We start from the raw sequence: 19,774 nt of genomic DNA on the forward strand, positions 1-19,774 counted from the left end.
TCGGCACGTAATTTACAAAAAAAGAAAAACAAGAATGGAAATAGGATAAAATCATAGGCAGTGATTGTAGAATGTCAGAAATATGAATTAATTTGCTTCAGATTTTACAGGGAGACAGATCACGAGGACATGACATCCAAAGATGAGAATAGAAACAATATAATAATCGAGGGTTCATTTTCGCTGAGATGTGGTGGAGGAGGGGGTCAATAAATATTGATCTTAATGGGAAAGAGGGATCATCAATCCTGACTAGATGGGAGGTCAATTGGGGAAGGGGCTTGAGTTAATCTTAGCATTGGCAGAGGGGATTTGATCAGGGGTCAATCAGGAATGTGGAATCAATCTTGGGTGTGAACGGTTGATGAAGGGTGTTAAGCACTTAAGAGGCCTCAGGTGGAGAAGGTCATGGGGTGGATTGGAAGGCTTGGTGAGGACATTGGGGGTCTGGAGAGGAGATCTGAGAAAGTTGGAGACACCTTGTTGAAGGCTGGGGTGGGTGGGTGAGCCAAAACATGGCAAACACATTTGATCCAGAAAGTTAGTACGAAAGTATTGAGCCCCTGGATGTGGCAGCCCTCACTTGGTTGTTGGATTTCTAAAGGCTTGGAAAACACAGACATCCACAATTGAATTTGAATACTTCAAAATCAATGTGTCCTGCAGCGCTTATTTTCATATTTAAAATGCCAACCTGCTTCCTTGGAGCAAATTTGTCATCTTAACCTCCAATCTGTCTTCACTAAAGCTGGAGATGGGCAGAATGGAGACTGGTTGGTGTCGGGATACTAATTTTTAAGACATCAATGCCAAGCTAACCGCAACCCACACCCCTTTCATCTTCCATCCCTCCCTGAATCACCCTCCCCCCTCCCCTACCCTTTCTCAACTGGCCCACACCTGACTGTTGTTTTTTATTAAAATCCACCAATATCTTTATAATGTATACGTTAGACTTTAATTCCAATTAATGATGTTTTCCCCCTGTTTCTTTCGCTCATCATACTGCAATCATTGAGCACAAATACAGAGTGTGTTCTTTACCATACAGTGTGGCAACAAATATCGGGTTGAGAACATTCATCTTTAGTCAATTGTTGTCTTAGAAAAATGCACACTATAGTTGAAGATGCTAAAATCCTATAGTTGACATAGCATTTTTTTACATAAAATAGTATGATATAAAATGAAACCTAATGAAGAGAATGAATTAATCTGAAAAAAACCATCCTTGCACAACTAAATATCACTTTGCCCTCTACTGGCCAATTTGAAGCTTACCACAAAGAGCAATTTTATAATTAAAAATTCCTCTTTGAGTGGTGGCAATATTGTGCTCTTTAAATAGTAAAATGTGCCATAAGTGTATATTTTTAATAAAATAACAAACAGGTTGTCCAGAAAATCTCTGCAGATTTTCCCAAAATTCCAAAGAGTTTTGTTGCTGCTGCGAATATATAGGAACTGTCTGGCTAGTTGTTCTTATCTTAAACTAACAATATATTGAATATGTTTGTCATTATTGGACCTTGTAATATAGCTCATGGAGTATTTTTCCTTAAGAATCATCACCATTATGATTAAAATAATGAGGGAAAGGTGAAACGGAAAGATTAACCGGATTCAAGGCTATGGACCAAGTGCTGGAAAACAGGATTAGGATCTATAGGTGCTTGATGGCCAGTGCAGACACGATAGGTCGAAGGGCCTCTTATTGTGCTGTTAAAAAAATCAATAAATACAAGTCCTTGGGGTTTAAATTGGACCTTACTTCAGCAATTTGTGGCGCCATATTGGTATAGGTGCATCTTAACCATCCAAGGCATCAATTAAAGTAAGATAATCAGGACCCGGGCACTCATATGTCACATATTTACACCATTATTAAGGTGTGTGGTTCTAGCTCCATACCATCACCCTACTTCAATCTTAGCTCTTCTCCTTCTGAATTCATGCTTTCATACTTTTGTTACTCTAGGCTTGACTATTTTAACACAGTTCACAGTTCTACCTTCCATAAGTTTGAGGTCACCTAAAACTCTGCTGCCCATATCCTTACTCCCACCAAGCTACATTTGCCTATAACTCCATGCGTGTTGACCTACATTGGCCCTGGTCAAGCAATACCTTGATTTTAAAATTCTCATTCCTGTTTTTAAATCCCTCCATGGTCTTGCTCTTGTCTACCTCTGAATTCTCTTGCAGCCCATAAGCCTACAAGATATTTGCACTCATCTAATTCTGGCCTCTTGACAACCTCAATTTTATTTGCTCCATCATTGGCGGCCGTGCATTTAGCTGCCTAGGCATAGATCTGGATTTACCCATCTTACACCTTTCTGCCTCACCACCTCTCCTTCTTCATCTAACCCTTCCTTAAAAACTTGACCAAGTTTTTGATCATCGAGCGAAGATTGTCTTAGATGGCTGGTTGTCTAATTTTGGTTCATAACGCTCCTGTGAAGCATGTTTTATTACATTGGAATGTTTTATTACATTGAAGGCATTATGTGAATATAAATTATTGCAGTTATTTTAGGAGTCATTTTAGAGCCGCAACAGGGAGAAAGGAGGGAAGTTGCAGGAACTTCTTCACCACAAGGGTCTTGAAGAACAGACTTGTACTTCAACAGCACCAAGGAATGGTCAGTCAGGCACCTCCACTTTGCAGGCAAAGTAGTCATAGAGTTGTATCACTTGCTGCACCACATCCTCATGTACTGGAATATTTGAGCCCCAAACAAGGGCTTGGGCAGCGTTGTACGAGGCTCCTGAGGTCACCTGGACCCTGAATTTTCACATTTCAGGCTGCGGCAGGTGCCAACCAGTGACTCGATACACTGTGCACTACTGCATCAGGCACATCAGCAAGGGTTTCTACTCCACTGAGGAACTGATTAGCCTCAAAAAACGGGGAGAGTGTGTTGGTGGTAACCGGTGAGATATTTTGAGGATGTTCATGTCAAGATCGAACAATGTGTGTGTTGCATGAAATATGGCAGAGGTGTGGGAAGTGAAGGAAGTTAGAGTTCAGTGACTAGAGATTGTGAAGACAATAGCAGAAGAGGGGCGAAGTGAGGCGCGATGCAATGATTGCAGGAAAGGGAAGCGAGTCAGATGAGGGAAGGTTTGAGCGCAATGGGTCAACAGATGGTGCAGAACTGAAAAAGAAAATCAGGAGATAGGAGTCTTGCTTGGTCAGGGCAGTGATATTTTGCAACACTGTAACCACCTCCCAGTGCACTGCTCCCGGCATTGACCTCCTAGTCTACCTCTTGCCACTTCTGCCTGATCATTTTCCTGGTGGCACTTTACCAAGCCTACATGCCATGATCAGCTGGAGGGAAGAGTGCCTCACTCCCCGAAACTGAGAGATAGGAAATTTGGCGAAACATCCCTGAGGCATGTTTTTGGTCTAATTCTTACTGCACACAATTTTCTGTCCTGCTACTTAAGTTTAAAGCACTTAAGGAAAGGAAAATGAAAATATTTGTATTTAGATATTTGCCTTTCATAACCACAGGATGCCTCAAAGGATATTGCAGCCTCTGAAGTACTTTTGAAGTGTAGTCACTGTTATAGTGTGGAGCACAGCAGCCAAAATGTGCACTGCAAGGACTCACAAACCACAAGGAGATAATTACCTTTTTTTTCCTTCCAGATGTTGTAATTGGAACCAACAGCAATTTTTGTTAAGCAGCCTGAGTGGGAAGTGGAAATATGATGTTTCCTGCCAGGCCAGCATGTAAAGCCATTGCTGTTGTATATTTTATATACCAGAACTATTCAGAGTTGATACAACAGTTTCCAAGTGTATACTAGGTTTGAATTCACAGTGCTTTAAAATGTCCGCTCCATGCTCACAGCACTAGCTTCCATCAACTTGTACAGTTTTTTTAACTTTTCGACAAGTCCACACACAGATTCAACTAATGAAGCACAATGAGTATCAATAGCAAACAGACTCACATAGTCAAATGCAGAACAATTGAATGCTGTCTTTTTCCCCTTGTAAAAATAAAGATCTAATTCTCCCCAAACGGCGCAATGTCCGCCGACTGGCCAATCAGACGGGCATCGCGCCGCACCAAAGGTGCGGAATGCTCTGCATCTTTGGGGGTCGAGCCCCAACATTGAGGGGCTAGGCCGGCGCAGGAGGAATTTCAGCTGGAGGAAACGGCCTTTGTTGCCCCGCCAGCTGGCGCGGAAATGACATCTCCGGGCGGCGCATGCGCGGGAACGTCAGCGGCCGCTGACAGTTTCCCGCGCATGCACAGTGGAGGGAGTCTCTTCCGCCTCCGCCATGGTGGAGACCGGATCGGTGGGCCCCGATCGCGGGCCAGGCCACCGTGGGGGCACCCCTGGGGTCAGATCGCCCCGCGACCCCCCCAGGACCCCGGAGCCCGCCCACGCCGCCTTGTCCCGGTAAATAGGTGCTTTAATTTACGCCGGCGGGACAGGCAATTTATCAGCGGGACTTCGGCCCATCCGGGCCGGAGAATCGAGCTGGGGGGCCCGCCAACCGGCGCCCCGCGATTCCCGCCCCCGCCGAATCTCCGGTGCCGGAGACTTCGGCAACCGGCGGGGGCGGGATTCACGGCAGCTCCCGGCGATTCTCTGACCCGGCGGGGGGTCGGAGAATGACTCCCCTAATTTTAAATGAAATCATCCTGAACGACAAGCATATATAAATCAAGTCATCTCTTAGAGTTCACCTTGATCATTTTCTCCAAGTACAGAGGTAGCCTTTGCAATACAAGGGTCTCCAAAGACTATCCTGAAATCAACTGCTTTTAGGTTGTGGATCTGCGTGATCAACTTTGTTGGATGAAACTAAAAGATACTCAACCTCAATGTTTTACTGATGAAGACAATCTGACCATCTGTAAATGCATAGTAGTCAATGACCAGATCCTGGTGTGGCTACCAATGTGGCCAGTGCTTGGTCACCAGCATGGAAAGTAAACTTATTACCATGGGTACATGTGCAAATATTCACATGTGGAGATGAAGGCTATTGCTACCCACTCTCTAGTTGAGTATTTGCATTCAATTTCAAAAAAACGGATGTGACGGTTAAGCAATTGGTCATTTGCTTCCTTTAATGTACAATTCCAATCGCATTCCTTGAGGCATCTGTTATGCCATTCATTTCGTCATATGGGTTGAAATGCATAAGGACTGGCAGAGGTGTTGGTCGGAATTCTCCGGTTGTTGGGATTCACTTTTCCCACTGGAAGAGCACCCCCACCAGTGGGTTTCATCGCGATGTCGGGTGGCTTCAGTAGGAAACCCCATTGACAAGCGGAGGGAGGAGAGAATACTGCCAGCAGCGAGCAGTGCGCGGCCGTGAAATATGTGGTTGGGGGGACAGAGAATCCCACCTGTTATCAAAGACTTTGCATCAAACACTGTGTGCTGTGCGGTTGTCCATTCCCATTGTGCAGTAGCTTCTGAAGAGGCTCTGTGATTGCATACTTAGGAATTTGTAATAAAATGGGTAATGTAAAGGAACAATGTAACTCTTTCACGTTAGATGGGGTCAGAAGCTTTAAATTGTCATGCATAGGCTTTACCCCAGCTCTTGTCAGTCCATACCCTAGAAAGTCAATCTTAGATACTGCAAATATGCATATGTTCTTGATGAGCACCACATTGTATAGGCCAAATTGAATGAACAATGCTGATAACTGCTGATCAGCTTCTGTTTTGTCCTTTCCATGGACAAAACATGTCCCACAACATCTTGCAAAGTAAAATGTTAACTCTAATGATAACTACTGAGCATGTGCATAGGATGCTATATCACAGTGAAGTCACTCAGTGCAAGGAGCTGAGTGTGAAACATCTCAGAGAGTAGCTGTGGCTATATCTTGATCTTATTGAACATTTGATGTTGTAAATGAGTGGATTTGAACAAAAAACCATTGTCTCCAGCAACATCTCTTCTCGGGTAAGATTTCAATGCAACCTGAGGTGAATCCACAATAACAGACATCTGACAAGATTGTAGAAATAATTTTCTGGAAAGCAAGAAGTGCTGAACTTAGCCCATGGGGCATTCTGTGGTACTGAAACACACCTTCAAGAGTAATAAAAGCTGTAAGAAATTGGAGTTCCTCTGCTGGTGATACCTGAAGATACCTTCATCACATGTCAAGGTACATGAAGACTGTGGAATCATGAAACTATGCTGGTAGTTCTTGGATTGTAGGAGGTGGAACCTTTTCTGGAATGATAGCTTTGTTTACTATCTTAAGGTTGATGCATAGTCTAAGTTCACCATTTTAGCACCGTGCAATGACTAGGTTTGGTATCCATGGTGATGAGTTGGCTTGCTCAATGGTACTGCCTGCTTCTAGTCTTTTCAGTTCCTGTGACATTTTAGCATGGATTGCAAACAGCAAATTTTGCAGAACTGGGGGAATTGTTGTGTTGGCATGGGAAGAATAGTCATATCCCTACATTCCCCAAAAACTGCCAAATAAGGAAGGATACTGTTGTGTAGAGGCTACATCACTGACCATATTAATGTGTGCTCTGATGGGGTCTTCAAGTTTGAATCCAAGTCGATTGAAAATGTTTACCCTTATAAGGCCACCTTTATAGAACATGAATCTGTCTAGGGTGGCATTTTTGTAGCGGACTGGAACTGTGGTCATAACCAAAATATGAATAATTGAGTCATATAAGTTTGATAGTGCCTGTCCCAAGAGAGAGAGGAAGTTGCAAATAATAGTAGAGTTTGTCACACAAAATGGATACTTTCACACCAAAAGCAACGAGAAGCGAGACTGAGATGCCAGCAATCTTGACTGAGCGATCCTGAAAATAACAAGGTGCTTTACCATTTGTGATGGGAGACACATGCTGCATCTCACTCTCACGAAGTGACTCCTCCATATGTGGGACCATTGAAGTCCTCTTCTTTGATGTCCTGCATATTCTTGCAAAGTGGCTCCGCTTTCAGCATGAGTTATACTTTTACCCTCATGCTGGACATGGTGTTGTGAATCAATGAGCACTTCCACAATCTAGACATGGTTTTAAAGGTATCTGACCATGATTATGGGTGGCATGGTGGCACAGTGCTGCCTCACAGTGCAAAGGACCCGAGTTCAATCTTGACCTTGGGTGATTGTGTGGAGTTTGCGTGTTCTCCCCATGTCTGCGTGGGTTTCCTTTGGTTGCTCCAGTTTCCTCCCACTGTTTAAAGATGTGCAGGATAGGTGGATTGGTGCTAAATTAGTGTCCACAGGCTAGTTGGGGTTCCGGGGGGGGGGGGGGTGGTAGGGCAGGGTTGGGGCCTAGGTGGGGTGCTCTTTCAGAGGGTCGGTGCAGACTCAATGGGCTGAAAGGCCTCCTTCTGTGCTGTATGGAGCCTATGATTCTATGATTGAGCACATGTTGATGAAATTGCTGAGGTATCTTTGTCCGTAACCCTTGTACGTGAGCTGGATAAACTGTGACCGCAATTCTGAATCTAAGGCTGCATTTTTCTGTCACTTCTTCAAATCTGACATTGCAGATTTGATTTGGACTACCATAGTAGTGGCTTTTTCCATGATTAAATCATCATCCTCCCTGAGAAGACATTACCGAAATCGTAGCATTTAAATCTTTTCAATTAATTGATCACCAATTAGTCTAATAGTTAGTGTGCCAATTTAAACTGTAGAAACCAATTTTCACAATGCTGTCCTGTATTGTTTTATGGGCACACCATTTCCCTGCCATCTCGGGCAGAATGTATGTTGTCCAATCTACACACTTTTCTTGGTCCTTAAGTATTTTTTGAGAGTACTTACTGCCATATCAAATGTAGATCTGTCTTCTGTAAACTGCTCGAATATTCAATGGCCTTCAAGAGCCCAGGATGTTGGGGGTAGTACATTAGCATGGATAGAGGATTGGCTAAATGAGTCAGAGAGTTGGGATAAGAGGGGCATTTTCAGGATGGCAATCTGTAATGGAGTACGAAGTCTTACAACACCAGGTTAAAGTCCAACAGGTTTGTTTCGATGTCACTAGCTTTCGGAGCGCTGCTCCTTCCTCAGGTGAATGAAGAGGTCTGTTCCAGAAACACATATATAGACAAATTCAAAGATGCCAAACAATGCTTGGAATGCGAGCATTAGCAGGTGATTAAATCTTTACAGATCCAGAGATGGGGTAACCCCAGGTTAAAGAGGTGTGAATTGTACCAAGCCAGGACAGTTGGTAGGATTTCGCAGGCCAGATGGTGGGGGATGAATGTAATGTGACATGAATCCCAGGTCCCGGTTGAGGCCGCACTCATGTGTGCGGAACTTGGCTATAGGTCTCTGCTCGGCGATTCTGCGTTGTCGCGGGTCCTGAAGGCCGCCTTGGAGAACGCTTACCCGGAGAACAGAGGCTCCCTTGACTGCTGAAGTGTTCCCCGACTGGAAGGGAACATTCCTGCCTGGTGATTGTTGCGCGATGTCCGTTCATTCGTTGTCGCAGCGTCTCCATGGTCTCGCCAATGTACCACGCTTCGGGACATCCTTTCCTGCAGCGTATGAGGTAGACAACGTTGGCCGAGTCGCACGAGTATGTACCGCGTACCTGGTGGGTGGTGTTCTCACGTGTAATAGTGGTATCCATGTCGATGATCTGGCACGTCTTGCAGAGATTGCCATGACAGGGTTGTGTGGTGTCGTGGTCACTGTTCTGAAGACTGGGTAGTTTGCTGCAAACAATGGTTCGTTTGAGGTTGCGCGGTTGTTTGAAGGCAAGTAGTGGGGGTGTGGGGATGACCTTGGCAAGATGTTCATCGTCATCAATGACGTGTTGAAGGCTGTGAAGAAGATGACGTAGTTTCTCCGCTCCGGGGAAGTACTGGACGGCGAAGGGTACTCTGTCGGTTTGTAATGGGTGGAGTACCACAGGGATCAGTGCTGTGGCCACAATTATTAACAATACGTATTAATGACTTGGACAAAAAAGTAAATGTACTATTGCCAAGTTTACAGGTGACACAAAAATAGGTTAGAAGGCAAGTAATGAGGATGATGCAAAGTCTACAAATGGCAGGTGAGGTGAATGGGCATACATTTAGCAGATGGAATATAGTGTGGAAAATGTGAAGTTATGCATTTTGGTAGGAAGAATAAAGGAGCTGCAGATTATTTAAACGGAGAAAGACTGCAGAAAACTGCAGCACGGACAGATTTGGGGATCCTTGTGAATAAAAAGCTAGCATGCAAGTTCAGCAGGTAATTGGGAAGGTAAATGGAATGTTGGTGTTTATTGAAAAGGGAATAGATTCTAACAATAGGTAAGTCTTGATAAAACTATACAATTCACTGATTAGAGTGCATCTGGAATACTGTGAATAGTTTGGTCCTCATTTAAAAAAAGATATATTTTTATTCTCCCCCTTTTTCACATTTTCTATTTGGTCCACTCATTTAAGGAAAGATATACTGGCATTGGAGGCAGTCTAGAGAAGGCTCACAAGGTTGATCTGGTGCATGGAGGGATTGCTTTTCAGGAGACATTAAGTCGGTTGGGTCTGTACACATTGGAGTTTAGAAGAATGGGAGGCGAACTTATTGAAACCTTGGGTGGGATTCTCCTGCAACTGGCCGGATGGCCCGATGCCAGCACCAAGAGCGGCGCGAACCACTCCGGCGTCGGGCCAACCGGAAGGTGCAGAATCCTCCACACTTCCGGGGGCTAGGCCAGCGCCGGAGGGTTCCGCGCATGCGCAGACCGGCCGGTGTGTTTCCTGCACATGCGCAGGGGGTTCTTCTCCACGTCAGCCATGGTGGAGCCCTACAGAGGCCAGCGCAGAAGGAAAGAGTGCCCCCACGGCACAGGCCCGCCCGCAGATCGGTGGGCCCTGATCGTGGGGGGCCCCCCCTCAGGGCCAGATCCCACCATGCCTCCCCCCAAGGACTCACCTAGCTGGCCTACAAGCCAGGTCCCGCCATGATGTACCATGTCCATTTCACGTCAGCGGGACTGGCCAGGAATCTCGGCCCATCAGGGCCCAGAGAATTGCTGGGAGGGGCCGCTGCCAACGGCCCGCACCAGCGCGGCGTGATCCCTGACCCCGCCCAAAAACCGGCGCCGGAGAATGCAGCAGCCGGTGTCGGAGTGGTGGGGCGGGGTTTGCGCTGCCCACCTGGGGATTCTCTGATTCGGCGGGGGGGGGGAAAATTCCACCCCTTATTCCTAGGGGGCTTGAAAGGATAGATACTGTGAGGTTGCTCTCCTTGTAGGAGAGTCAAAGGCCAGAGGGCATAATCTCAGAGGAAAGGGTCGTCCATTTAAGACCGAGATGAGGAGGAATTTCTTCTCTCAGAGTATAGTGAACCTGTGCAATTCTTTACCTCAGAGGGCTGTAGTGGCTGTGTCATAAAGTATGTTCAAGGCTGAGATAGACAAATTTTAATAAAAGCAGACAATGGCGTGATTTACCGGCATCATTGAGCCCAACTTGGTGATGCGCCAAGGCTTGAGATACCTCGTGAGATTCACTCGTACCTCACGAGGTGTCGTGATCTGGATCTTGCCCTTGTTGGGTGAGATCCAGATATGCATATTTAAATGAGCCATAAGCCTGCGCCGGATTCCCCTGGTTCCCGGGAACTAACAGCCTCCCCAACGAGGCCTGGACCAGGTGCTGTTTAGAACTGGTCCACACATATGGGGACCCTCAGTGACCCTATTAGCATGGGCTCCTCAATTGGGGTGGGCGTTAATACCCATGTGTGCGAGGGGCAACATTGCCTATGGGTGTGGCGTGTGGTGGACCCTCAAACTCGCTTAGAGATCGGGGCACACTTTCAAATAGCGGTCCAATCTCTGAGGAGCCGGTCTCAGAATTTACAGTGCAGAAGGAAGCCACTCGGCCCATCGAGTATGCACCGGCTCCCGGAAAGAGCACCCCACCCAAGCTCCACACCTCCACCCTATCTCCATAACCCAGTGACCTCACCCAACACTAAGGGCAACTTTGGACACGAAGGGCAATTTAGTATGGCCAATCCACCTAACCTGCACATCTTTGTACTGTGGGAGGAAACCGGAGCACCCGGAGGAAATCCACGCACACACGGGGAGGACGTGCAGACTCCGCACAGACAGTGCCCAAGCCAGAATCGAACCTGGGACCCTGGAGCTGTGAAGCAATTGTGCTATCCACAATGCTACCGTGCCGCCCTCACTGGTGAGTTCAGCTGCCTTGACCATTTTGAAAATGGAAACCCCACCCGACAATTTTTCAAGGTCACGCACAGACAGCACCCACATTAATGGTTGCCGTTCCAGGCCAGAATGTGACCCACTTCCCTGCTGTGCTACCTCTACCCCCACCTCATCATTGGATCATTATGACCCAAATCCCGTGAAAATCCCACCTCATGACAGGTTTGCAACAAAATGAGGACTACAATCTGGGATCACTCCCCACCTCCGAAATCTCACCGCGAATGAGAAAACCTGGCCCCAGGTGCCTGAAAAGTGTTTATCCCCACTGTTAATAGACCTCATCTAGATGAGCACAAAATTCACAAGAAAACGGATTGAGTACAACTGACGCATTTTCAATGTTGTTATTACTTCAGGATGAGAAGAATATAACAGGTTGGAAAGAGATTAATTTGATAATGAAATGAAGCACTCACACAAATGTTGATATCCCAATACCTGATTGCTCCAAACCCTAGCAGGTGCATGCATTGTGAAGGAACAGTCATGCCCACGCTTTATATCTGAGAATTTGGCACACAATGCAGCTCCATCTGGATATTACAAAAGTAAAGGAACTTCATCGTCAGGCAAGGAAATGAATTGTGCAATGAAAGCCATCCTTCAGGAATTAATAACACCAATATTATATTCAGCTAAAATAAATAGAAGAGGTGGAAGTGTACATGTTTGCAGGCTATTTCATGTAAGTTACTTTTATCTTGGGATGTTAACCATGCTGATTCCTGAAGCATAGTCTCCTATAATTGGTGGCAAGCCCCATGTAAAGTTACTGGATTTGCAAAGATTGCTGTACATTTTCAACAGTTGGCTTGGAGCTGCGCTATCAGGATAGATATACATGAGGTGATCAGATAACCACACTCCATAATGGATTCCGGCACTGGCAGTGATAGAAAGGGAGATTATGACTGGACTTCTCCGGCCATTCGCTGGCAGCAGGATTCTCTGGTTCCGACGGGAGCACATCCTTGCCCGCAGGTTTCCAAGCGGTGTGGGGTGACTTCAATGGGAGTTCCGATTGACAGCAGCAGGACCAAAGAATCCCGCCACCAGCGAACAGCGTACTGCCCCCTTCCGCCACTAAACACTCTGCTGGGAGGCTGGAGAATCCAGCCCTCTGTCTTCAGAGGGCAACAACCTAGAGCTAATAGACAAGGGAGTCAAGGGACAGGCAACGATTATTCCAACGTCTTACTTGTCATGATATTCAAACACACACATCATGATAGACACACCAACAGACAAATCAGAACACACAACACCACAACCAATGACAGAAAGATATAAAAGCACAGACACGACCCCCGGTGGTCAGTATTAGCTGCAGAGGAGGACCAGGACACATCTGTTACCAAACACACTCAGGGAGACAGCACGTGCAGAGTATCCAGAACGAACTGTATTATAAGAGTTAAAATAAAATAGAGTTGTACCACATACAACTGTGTTGGCTCATCTGTGCACCAGAGCACCCAACACCACATGGCACAGGAGTGGATCGATACCTGCCGGCATACCTCAGTGTACAGAGACAACCAGCAGTGCCCAGGCAAGATGATAGACCTCCCGGTTCCGCAGCCGCTCCAGTGCCACGGCGACCTCCGCGAAAACTGGCGGCGATTCCGGCAATGGTTCGAATTGTTCCTGGTGGCAGCTGAACTCCAAGACCTGGATGATAGCGAAAAAATTGAATTTCTCCTCACCATCGCCGGTGCAAGGGCAAGAGAAATATTCACAAGGTTCAGGTTCTTCAGGAGGCAGCAAAGGTACGATTACCAGGCAGTCCTGGACAAATTCTCCAAGTGCTGTGAAGAAAACGCAATCCAATCGGCAAGTAAAGGTAAGAAAAGCGGCAGTACTCACCTCGTGGCTGGGATCCCGGAGCCCGATTTCCCAGAGGCCGAAATCCCGGGCCTGAGAGAGGGCTGGGTCGAGGTCGGCGGCCATCTTGCTAAAGGTATCACGCTAGCACAGTTGCGCGAGCAGTGCGCAGAACCGGAAGTTTCGTTTGCGCATGCGCGAGATGCTGCGCATGCGCAGTCAAGAAAACGGCCATCGGTAAAGGAACAGCAATCTGAGCATGCGCAGTCGCTTCCTACGTGCTACATACCGAGCGTCAGGATGTCAGAGGCCCCAGACTGCACCAATTTAAAGGGGAAACGTCCCAAATCCAATTTAAAAGGGAAACGTCCCAAATCAAAAAAACAAAAATCTGTTAAAGCTGTAAAACAACCTTCCCTCACCTGGAATGACAGCACAGTGCCGCAAATTGACCCAGGAGATGAATTTGACCTCCGAAGAACCCTCCGACAAGCAGTTACCTACGCACAAGCCGATGATTCCGACCTTGAATACTTCGATGACGATCTTTACAGTGTTTCCGGACCTCGCGAGCCCAATGATAGCTCCGTGGTCCTATACGACTATGACTCGGACGAACCTTTCGTGTTGCACATTGGCGGCCCCCACATTGAATCCGACGCAGATGCGGATTCATTTTTCGGATTTGAGGATCTTCAATCCAGCAGATATGACGTTCCAACTTATCAGTACCGGATGATGCTGCAGCCTGACATTAACAGACAGGGAGCGGTGCAAGCACACGGAGAGTGCCCTGCTGCCACACAGAGCGTGGTCCACGTCCCGCTCAACGTTCCCGACTCTATGAAAGAAGACATGCAAGACTCCAGAGTGCAGTCCTCGCATGAACCAGAAGTGACTCCAGTGTCACAAGCCTCCACAGAGAGCTCGTGGACAGCCTCCACGATAGAAGCAACGCAAGACTCCAGAGCGCAGTCCTTGCACGAACAAGAAGTGACTCCAGTGTCACAAGCCTCCACAGAGAGCTCGTGGACAGCCTCCACGATAGAAGCAACGCAAGACTCCAGAGCGCAGTCCTTGCACGAACAAGAAGTGACTCCAGTGTCACAAGCCTCCACAGAGAGCTCGTGGACAGCCTCCACGATAGAAGCAACGCAAGACTCCAATGTGCAGTCCTTGCAGGAACAAGACCATGAGGGTCTAGCAACCTCTCCTGACCAACCAGCGGCAGATGATGCAAGTCTGCCATGCTCACGTGAACAGCAAGAAGGCTATAACAGCCTACCATGCTCCACTACACAGCACCATGACCATGACGGTCTCTCATGCTACAATGAAGGGCACAGCGCTGAAGACTGTTCAAGCCCAACTGAAGACAAGCCAAAGGAATCGCCTCGTCCAAGCCCGAAGAAAAAAGGTTTATGCGCTGACCTTCAGGATCATTATAGCCGAACAGAGATTAATAATGCTGCACGGCCACAGAAGGATGCTGAGGATTTGCTAACGAAATTAATTGAATGTTTAACTTGCAAGGAGCAGACTGAGAATTGCCAGTGTTTTAGTACGGATCGAAAAAATGGACAAGACATTGATCCTCAGGTAATGGAAATAACACAACCTGAATCATATCTACAGCAGGGACAAATGTCTCCCTTCAACACAACGCCGCAAAATCCCAACTTCGGAGACCAGCAGTTAGTCAGTAATGACTCTTCAAACCTTGAGGGGAACATTAATTGCATTGAACCTATACACACTCCACTGATTATTGAGCAGAACATTGGAGCAAGAATCCTGAGGACACCGACATCGAGTAGCCAGATAACGAATTTAAAACCCACAGCAGTTTCAAGTGAACCAAGTGTGCTTTCCACTAATGGTGAAGATGCAGATAAGGTCGACCCGATTATCCATTGTACCACACTAACCCCAGTGATTAAGCAGTTATGTATGGGGAGTATAATGTGGGCAATTGAGAACAGTAAAAGAGAGACTGTGACCATGCCAGTCCCAGCAAAATCAGACCCAGAGACCATGAAGGCATGTACATTAGACAAAGATACATATGAGGCACCTGAGAAGAAAAGTGAAACGGAATGTTCTTTGGAAAATAGTACAATGTCGATAGAAACATTTGATCCTATATTCAAGACCATACCTATGGGAGAATTTGGGGGTAATAAACAAGGTTCTGCAATGTCTGGGGGAAGATTTAAAATTCCAAAGAAGAAAAGCCCAAATGAAGGACAACGGCAAGACAATGACAGTCCACCGACATGGTGTGCACCACCAGATGAAAACTCTGACAATTTACCCAACCCTAGTGAACAGCAAGCTGCTAATGAGGATCTATCCACGGGATGTGAGACGAGTGACGACAGCATCCCACTTCCCATGCAAAAGGTGCAAGGTGACAGACCTCGCCTAGTGCGTACCGAGGCACTCGACGATCACGGTGGGACCACTGACGACTGCGGTGGCGGCGCACCGCTTCCACCCTCGATGGCTCGACCCTCTCCACTGGTTGGTGCATTCCTGCATGTTCCGACTCCAGAAGTGCAGCTTCAGGGAATCTCGGCTGCCTCCAGTGAACCTGTTGGGACTCCGGACGGGGGGCATCGACGGAAGGCAGACCGGACTCCAGATGGGGAGCAGCCAAGCGCCGACTCTGATTCGCGCACGCCAGACCTTGCTCCGGACGGGCGGTGTCGCGGCCTCGGTGATGGCACGCTCAGGGTGACGGCGGATGCCACGGCGACAGGGAATGGATCGCGTGGCAGTCCCACTGGGTCAGCAGTGGCAACCAGCACCGGCGGTCCAAGATGGACACACCAATTCGCGCCATCGCCAGACGTTGATGCGAGCAACAATTCTCTCTCCAAGGCGACATGCTTCGACGTTTCTCTGCGGAGTCGCCCTTCCGGCACAGCAGGTGGCCGGAACCAGCGTGCACGGTCTCGGCCAACTTCCACATCTGGCACAGTCATCGCCTTGCATGATATTAGTGATGGTGCTACTTCGATGGCAACGACCCATCGGCTAAAAGATGCCGTCCACCACAAACATAAAAAGAAAAAGACTCCACCTTGTTCCTGGCATGCAGGGCGGATGGATTGGTGCGTAGGCGCAATCAGCGAGCTTTGCGCCGCCTTCCACGCTCGCAACTGAACCGTACGCACACGCCGGATCCTCCACTGGTTCCCAAGGATGACTTTGTGGAGATGCCACGGATCATGCCCCTTCCATCGCCACCAGAACCAAACCACAGCCAAGGCAACAATAACAAAGATATTGAATGTTATATTTGCACGAATGAAGAAACCAAGCACTGCACGAAGTACAACAAATGGTAAAGTAGAGACTTCGGCAACAGCATCACCTCCAACAGTCCAAGGTGAACCAGTGTTGCCCCAAATCTCCACAGCTGAACCGGCTTGAGGACCAGCCCATTCTTGAGGCGGTCACCCATTAGACTGGACTTATAACGCTGTTCATACGTTCAAAAAGTCAAACACTTCTGTATTATAACCTGTTGTTGTTTATTGTTCCAGATATCGTCTGACCAGACCAATGTTCAAGTTTTTTTTTTCTCTCGCATCCAAGTTTTGTTATGGTACAACCTTGTTAGTGTGACGCACCCGACATCGCCCCATGTAAATAGTTACGTCATATACACACGCTGTACACAACACACACACACACTCTTAGATGCACTCACGACACAATTATATTTATAACCACGTAGGCACATATCTTTGTAAAAAGGGGGGATGTCATGATATTCAAACACACACATCATGATAGACACACCAACAGACAAATCAGAACACACAACACCACAACCAATGACAGAAAGATATAAAAGCACAGACACGACCCCCGGTGGTCAGTATTAGCTGCAGAGGAGGACCAGGACACATCTGTTACCAAACACACTCAGGGAGACAGCACGTGCAGAGTATCCAGAACGAACTGTATTATAAGAGTTAAAATAAAATAGAGTTGTACCACATACAACTGTGTTGGCTCATCTGTGCACCAGAGCACCCAACACCACATTACTCTGGATTGTTTGATGTGTCAGTACATCACCAGAACAACGCTTTATGTCAGAGGTGGTCGGCTGGTCGTGTGCAAATTACCTTCTATACAGCTTTTTCTCGCCTTTTCAATGAAGTACCTGTGATAGTGCAGCTCCGTTGTAAACGGTAACATTTTAATTCAGTGCAACATCGATCCAATTCACTTAATGAAGTTAAAAGAAAATTCGGCACTCAAATTTCAATCCATTGCAACCTATTTTGTCAGGTAATCACTGAACTTGCTCCACAAACTGAAACTGTCCTTCCAACACTCTGAAGCCACTGTACTTTTAAAGTAATTCATTGGTCCCGAAATACTTTTGGATCATCCTTGGATTTTGTTTATAATGCTAATTTTTCAGTGAGTATACTATCTGATCCCGACAGAGGTTAGTTCTAAATGGCTAATTGGACTTCAATTACTTGTATGACCACTTCCATTTTCAGGTATAGTCGTCAGCCAAGACTCCTTCGGTGTACAACATTTTGGATGAATTCAAGTCCTGTCAATGGTGTCAGATCCCAAAAGACTGAACAATGCTGAGGTGGGGGTTCATGAAGAGAGTGCTCATATCCTTTTTTCTGGACTCACTTCTTGCAAACAATGTTATAAGGAAGTAACCAGAAGAATCTGACAAGAAAATCTAAGTTAAATGCATTTAATAACATTTTTGTAAAACGGGGATACATGTTCTTCCCTTTCTTTATGGGAAGGAAGCAACAGCTTAGCAGGGCACGGAATAGCCCATAACTTCTTGGAGACGCAATCGGAATAGGATTGTTATTCCGCTCCTCCTTACCTACCTGGAAATAAAGCCCTTCCATTCTTGCCCGACCTTCCAATCAGGCTGGGTAAGGAAGGTGCAGGGCAGTGGCTTCCCGAGCCTTCTATCCAGGGCAACTGAGTTGGAGGGAAGGAACCACGTCCCTTTTTTAGGGCACTAGCTGCTGTAAAGCAGTTAAGTTTAAATACCCAACCAATTCGGGAAGCCAGGGAGAAGGTAAATGTAATAACCAGCACAGGACATACAATGTGGGGATGATAGTTTTCCCCACGCTCCTTGAGGAGTGCCAGTTCCCCTGCTAGGAGCGGTGTAGGGACCATATTTGTTTAAAAGGTTGGCTAGTGTAGAACCGACCGAAAGGAGCGATTGCCCGATGAGGTTCTACCAGTACTCGTGTATATAATTGTTGTAAAATAAATGTTGTTTGCTTTTACTTACTTTGGACACCCCGAACCTTATCAAAGTAAGTTTGTAAAGTAAGGGGGTAGGATATGGTGGCCCAGGGGGACTGCTCAAATGATCTAGGGGGGTTGGTGGCCAGTAGGGAGATGGTTCGTGGAGGGGGGGGTGGGGGGCTCAGGTGATGCGGGTCTTAGCTGGTCAACCCTGCAGAGGTTCAGGGGGCAGTCAAGGGCAAGGTGTGAAGTGTGAGTGGGGGTGTGGTGGATGGGAGCAGGTTTGTCCTGTGGGAGGGATCATGGATGAGAATCTATACTATCATTACCCAGGAGTCAAAAATTTTTTTATTCTTCTAACTTTTTCTGGGTAGCTATTACTGTAAGACAGTTGGAACCACTCAATGTTTTTGATTTATACCGTACTTTTGGATGGTTTCAATTGCAGGGCAATTGCCCAATCGGGGTTAGGTATCTCAGTTGGCTGGATGGCTGGTTTGTGATGCAGAGTCAACAGCACAGATTCAATTCCCGCACTGGCTGAGGTTGCTCATAAAGGCCCCACTCTCCCACCTGAGGTGTGGTGACGCTCTGGTTAAATAACCACCAGTCTGCTCTCTCTTAAAGGGAAGAGCAGCCTTGGGACATTGATAATATTTACATTTTAATTGCCCAACTGAAGTTTGAACTTCCAAGCAATTGCCATGCAATCTTTACCGAAGACCTTCCCCAGTGCATCTTTAGGGACCCCCAGTTTCGACGCCCCAGAGCCCAGAAGTAACGGCCCATCATTCTCTGAGTGTCAGGATTCTGAGTGTAAGGCATTTATCATTGTGATTAAGTTACTGGACGAGTAGTCCACAATCTGGAGAAATGAATTAAAATCCCAACATGGCAACTGGGGAATTTCCATTAAATAAAATCCAGTTAATGGCCACGTGTAGCAAGGCGTGAGCTACATTCAGGCTTGGGCCTATAAGAGACAAGTAACATTTAAGTCACACAAATACCAGGAAATGACTGTCTTCAAAAAGGGATGATGTGGAGATGCCGGCGTTGGACTGGGGTGAGCACAGTACGAAGTCTTACAAAACCAGGTTAAAGTCCAACAGGTTTGTTTCGATGTCACTAGCTTTCGGAGCCCTGCTCCTTCCTCAGGTGAATCACCTGAGGAAGGAGCAGCGCTCCGAAAGCTAGTGACATCGAAACAAACCTGTTCAAAAAGGGAGATTAACTGCATTCCTGTGACATTCAACAATATTACCATCACCGGGCAGCATGGTGGCGCAGTGGATAGCATTGCTGCCACACGGCGTCGATGTCCCAGGTTCGATCCCAGCTCTGGGTCACTGTCCATGTGGAGTTTGCGTCTCCCTGTGTTTGCGCGGGTTTCGTCCCCCCCCCCAACCCAAAGATGTGCAAGGTAGGTAGATTGGCCGCACTAAATTGC

This window comes from Scyliorhinus torazame, chromosome 14 (genome assembly GCF_047496885.1).
Source record: "Scyliorhinus torazame isolate Kashiwa2021f chromosome 14, sScyTor2.1, whole genome shotgun sequence".
Classification (NCBI taxonomy): Eukaryota; Metazoa; Chordata; class Chondrichthyes; order Carcharhiniformes; family Scyliorhinidae; genus Scyliorhinus; species Scyliorhinus torazame.